The sequence below is a fragment of the Hetaerina americana genome, unplaced genomic scaffold (genome assembly GCF_022747635.1).
Source record: "Hetaerina americana unplaced genomic scaffold, ioHetAmer1.1.p SCAF_12, whole genome shotgun sequence".
NCBI lineage: Eukaryota > Metazoa > Arthropoda > Insecta > Odonata > Calopterygidae > Hetaerina > Hetaerina americana.
The window spans coordinates 14,818,485-14,824,658 of NW_027286292.1; positions in this window are offsets into that span (position 1 = coordinate 14,818,485).

The following is a 6,174-nucleotide window of genomic DNA, read 5'->3' on the forward strand; positions in this document are numbered from 1 at the left end:
CTTGGAGGAGAGTATTAATTGGATTCCAGAAAGACTCCAAATATTGAGGAGGTATGACAAGGCCATAAGTAATGGTAGGCAACACAAGATATTTTTACAACAAAGTGAATTGAAATCAAATAATAAATGATTCTGGATTAAATAATTGAATCAGGCCATTTTATTCCAGTAAGAGCACATTTTTATTCAGTCCATAAATGATCAAGTGTACCTACATGAGATCCAAGGATGATCAGCTTTGTTCACTTGAACATAGATTATATATAATTATGAAAATCACATGAACAACAACTAGGACTAACAGTCTTGAAAAATTCATTTTCAATCACAAGCTAAAATTTCAACAAAGCCACACTCAGTAACTCACAGGGGAAAGTCAACCATCCAGCTGCCCAATTACTGTCACTTTTAATTGGTGCCATTATTCTTCAGAGTTGCTTAATAATAACATCAACTCATAAAAGAGTTACCATACTTCACTCCATTTATTCATGGATTTCTGACATATGGATGGAGAAATTGCTAAAATAGCTATTAAGTACCAACAACTCATCTGGGCATGCCGTATATATACGTCATGAAGAGATTATCCCTTGGTGGGTATGCCGTTACGTCACACTGATTGACACACTGTTCATTTTAAATGGTAATGCCGTGATATTGTCACGCAACTGCTGCCACTCATAGATTTATCCAATGAATTCACTTTCTGCTTGGTAGATGGACCTTCAGACATTTTTTTGTGTACCTATCCGTCTTATAGCGAAGCTATGTCTCTATCTTGCGGGTTGCATTCTAATGGCCCCTTTTTGTGATATGTTAAAATGAGTCAGGTTGGAATTTTTAGATTTATACGGGAAAGGACACAATGTGTTCCAACAAATATAAAAAAGAGAATGCCACTGCCAGGATCGTCCTTGAATTAGCAGATAATCGGCTAGGTAAGGGGCACACTATATATTTACACAATTGGTACACTAGTCCTAGATTAGTGGACAAGTTATCCGAGAATAGAATGGATGTGGCTGGGACGATGGTGTCAAATAGGAAGGAGTTCCCTCAATCTGTAAAAGCTGCCAAATTGAAGAAAGGAAAATGGTGGTGGTGTTTCAAGGGAAAAATATGGTGATGAAATGGAAGGACAAAAGAGGTGTGATGATGGAGAGCACATTTCATTGAACTGAAATGTGTGAAATGGAAAAATGGGGGAAAAAGTGGTGAAACCAATTGTGGTACAAGAATAAAATAAGAAAATGGGTGGGGCTGATAGAAGCAATGGACCCATGATTATGTACAAAATTGCGAGAAATCAACCAAAAAAATACTATCAAAAAATATTTCGGCATTTGATGGACATGACAATGTTGAATGCTAATGCAATTTATAAAAAGAATTAGGGGAAACTGAATCGAAAAGAATTTCTAATCTCCCTTGCTGAAATATTGATAGCAGAGATTACCGCCGAAGCATCTGAGACAGACGATCGGCTGGATTCTCGGCGGTGGAGATGTTTCCCGCCTCCCATTCCCAGTAATGGGAGGCGGGAGTATGGGCAAAAGCAAGGCACTTTAATAATTTTGCCACACAAATAGACGTTTTCACGGACGCTACGCCCTTTCAGGCAGCATGGACGATCCCGCAAATGCAACTTACGGAGATTTGGGCCTTTGACACCGACATGCCCATTTTGGAAGCCGAAGGTTACGCCGCATTAATGGGACTCACACATGCACTACAGTTATGTCCACCTTATTGTAACATTACTATGTACACAGATAATATGAATGTATTGTATAGCATGCGACGCGGCAAAGGAGTATTGTTCCGCAATGCCGAACTGAAACGCTTATATATTGAATCAATAAAGGAACAGTCACAAGTTGTGACCTGGCAGTACATCTCCACCGCCGAGAATCCAGCCGATCGTCCGTCTCGGACCGTCCTTCCTCCCTATGCCAGATCGGCCGCCAATTCGGCGGTCGGATGGATATATAGGAGGGATGAAGCCTGAGGCGGCAGTCGGTTGGAAATTCTTGGTGTGGAGGTGCGCTGCCAGATCTCTCCCTGACTGGCTCGGACGCCAAATCCTCGCAAAGCCTTCAGCAGCACCATATGTCTTTAAACCAACAAGGACCAACCCTGAGATTTTACACTGGATAGATATATTGGTGCAACGAGGTGTGCTGGCGATGGCCAGGCCTTCCTGCGCTTTTCCCCTGATCGCGATTCCAAAGGCATCAGGGGGCGTTCGTATTATTCAAGATCTGTCCGATTGGACGCAGTTTTATAATAAGCCTAAGTTCACACTCAAGGACGCCGCCAAGGCACTTGAAACGATCCCGGACGGCTCACTCCTCATTAAATTAGACCTCAGGGATGCATTCTGGCAGATACCCGTGCACCCCGCTCATAGGCATTTCTACGGTATATTCGCTAACGGCGAATATTTTCAATGGACCCGGCTACCCATGGGACATGCCCTGGCCCCCGCGATTATGCAAAGATGGGCAAGGGCGGTGGCACACGAGATTTACCACAGATTCCGTGTGCCGATGATCGCCTATCTGGACGACTGGCTGCTCGTTTTCCACCCAACAGGTCCCCAGCCGGTAAACGAGATTGTTAAATTTTTAACGGAAAAATTGGGAATATCCTTGAATTTAAAGAAAAGTGTATTAAATCCCACCACGCGGATCAAGTATTTAGGTGTTAACATTAACACCATCAATAGACAATTGTCCCTCACCAAGGGAAGTCTGGCCCGGGCTAGATACATTCTGGATGTCATTCCCCGGCTTCGCCGGAAAGATTTCCCTAAGGCGCTCGGATTTGTTTCCTGGTGTGCTTATATTCTCCGCCTTCCATATTTCCTCATGACAGACCTTGCCCGCAGACAAACATCTTGGGCGGAGGAACTATGGGAGGCGGGAGTATGGGCAAAAGCAAGGCACTTTAATAATTTTGCCACACAAATAGACGTTTTCACGGACGCTACGCCCTTTCAGGCAGCATGGACGATCCCGCAAATGCAACTTACGGAGATTTGGGCCTTTGACACCGACATGCCCATTTTGGAAGCCGAAGGTTACGCCGCATTAATGGGACTCACACATGCACTACAGTTATGTCCACCTTATTGTAACATTACTATGTACACAGATAATATGAATGTATTGTATAGCATGCGACGCGGCAAAGGAGTATTGTTCCGCAATGCCGAACTGAAACGCTTATATATTGAATCAATAAAGGAACAGTCACAAGTTGTGACCTGGCAGTACATCTCCACCGCCGAGAATCCAGCCGATCGTCCGTCTCGGACCGTCCTTCCTCCCTATGCCAGATCGGCCGCCAATTCGGCGGTCGGATGGATATATAGGAGGGATGAAGCCTGAGGCGGCAGTCGGTTGGAAATTCTTGGTGTGGAGGTGCGCTGCCAGATCTCTCAATTGCACAAATAGACGTTTTCACGGACGCTACGCCCTTTCAGGCAGCATGGACGATCCCGCAAATGCAACTTACGGAGATTTGGGCCTTTGACACCGACATGCCCATTTTGGAAGCCGAAGGTTACGCCGCATTAATGGGACTCACACATGCACTACAGTTATGTCCACCTTATTGTAACATTACTATGTACACAGATAATATGAATGTATTGTATAGCATGCTACGCGGCAAAGGAGTATTGTTCCGCAATGCCGAACTGAAACGCTTATATATTGAATCAATAAAGGAACAGTCACAAGTTGTGACCTGGCAGTACATCTCCACCGCCGAGAATCCAGCCGATCGTCCGTCTCGGACCGTCCTTCCTCCCTATGCCAGATCGGCCGCCAATTCGGCGGTCGGATGGATATATAGGAGGGATGAAGCCTGAGGCGGCAGTCGGTTGGAAATTCTTGGTGTGGAGGTGCGCTGCCAGATCTCTACCGCCGAGAATCCAGCCGATCGTCCGTCTCGGACCGTCCTTCCTCCCTATGCCAGATCGGCCGCGAGAGATCTGGCAGCGCACCTCCACACCAAGAATTTCCAACCGACTGCCGCCTCAGGCTTCATCCCTCCTATATATCCATCCGACCGCCGAATTGGCGGCCGATCTGGCATAGGGAGGAAGGACGGTCCGAGACGGACGATCGGCTGGATTCTCGGCGGTGGAGATCTGGCAGCGCACCTCCACACCAAGAATTTCCAACCGACTGCCGCCTCAGGCTTCATCCCTCCTATATATCCATCCGACCGCCGAATTGGCGGCCGATCTGGCATAGGGAGGAAGGACGGTCCGAGACGGACGATCGGCTGGATTCTCGGCGGTGGAGATGTACTGCCAGGTCACAACTTGTGACTGTTCCTTTATTGATTCAATATATAAGCGTTTCAGTTCGGCATTGCGGAACAATACTCCTTTGCCGCGTAGCATGCTATACAATACATTCATATTATCTGTGTACATAGTAATGTTACAATAAGGTGGACATAACTGTAGTGCATGTGTGAGTCCCATTAATGCGGCGTAACCTTCGGCTTCCAAAATGGGCATGTCGGTGTCAAAGGCCCAAATCTCCGTAAGTTGCATTTGCGGGATCGTCCATGCTGCCTGAAAGGGCGTAGCGTCCGTGAAAACGTCTATTTGTGTGGCAAAATTATTAAAGTGCCTTGCTTTTGCCCATACTCCCGCCTCCCATAGTTCCTCCGCCCAAGATGTTTGTCTGCGGGCAAGGTCTGTCATGAGGAAATATGGAAGGCGGAGAATATAAGCACACCAGGAAACAAATCCGAGCGCCTTAGGGAAATCTTTCCGGCGAAGCCGGGGAATGACATCCAGAATGTATCTAGCCCGGGCCAGACTTCCCTTGGTGAGGGACAATTGTCTATTGATGGTGTTAATGTTAACACCTAAATACTTGATCCGCGTGGTGGGATTTAATACACTTTTCTTTAAATTCAAGGATATTCCCAATTTTTCCGTTAAAAATTTAACAATCTCGTTTACCGGCTGGGGACCTGTTGGGTGGAAAACGAGCAGCCAGTCGTCCAGATGGAGAGATCTGGCAGCGAGGATTTGCGAGAGATCTGGCAGCGCACCTCCACACCAAGAATTTCCAACCGACTGCCGCCTCAGGCTTCATCCCTCCTATATATCCATCCGACCGCCGAATTGGCGGCCGATCTGGCATAGGGAGGAAGTTAGATGTAAAAATTTTAACCAAAAATTTTCATTATTTCAAACGACTACTCAAAATATTTGTTTACTACTTCAAAAAATAATAAAAATTTTGTGTTTAATCATCCTACAACAAAAATAGAAATTTGGGCTATGCTAAATTAAATACCCACCATGGGTTAGACATGGAAAAATTAAATACCCAGATGAGTGGCTGAACCTTAAATGCAGAGTGATCATATGAGAATACAGTGCTTGCAGATATTACCAGTATATGTGCAAAGTAGGTAGGTAACCAAAATTGGTGAGTTCTGAAAATACTCTAACCCAAACAACAGGACTTCCACAAGCAGGTTTGTTTGCAGTTGCATTGGATGTTTTAGTAAGATGAGAGTTTCTTTCTTAGGCTTTTATTGCAAATAAAAATTGTCTATATAATTTTCATCATGAAAGTGAACAGCAATGCTGTGGGTGGAAATGCCCAGCTTCAGAGAATGAATTTGGAAGGAAAATACAAATCAAATCGGGGAATGGCTAGTGCGCTGGCTTCCCCCCCCCCCCCTCCCAATGGGTTAAGGTTCCAATCCAAATAGTGGCAGGATTTTTTCAGATGTAAGCCAATCCCTAATTTGTCTCTTTTGGAGGGCACTTTATGATCACTGTCGATCAGATGAGCCTAACAATGGACCTCTTGGCATTTTTCATTGAGAGGTCAATACTGACACTAGCTTTCCCTCCACCCTTCTCCCTATCCTTGAAAATACCACTTCAAACAAATCCCCACCTATCCCTAAGGGCACAAATGACCTCAGCTGTGGTTCACCTCCATTAGTAACTAAAATTATCACTACTACTACTACCAAATATCAAACTGATATTAAAATTGTGTCACATGTTCAATAAATGCTCTACTGTAGAAAATTAGATGGGTTTGCTAAAAAGAGAACACATATTTTTATCAAAGATGAACTTTTCGCTGTAGCAGAGGATTGAAATAAGAACAATGAGTG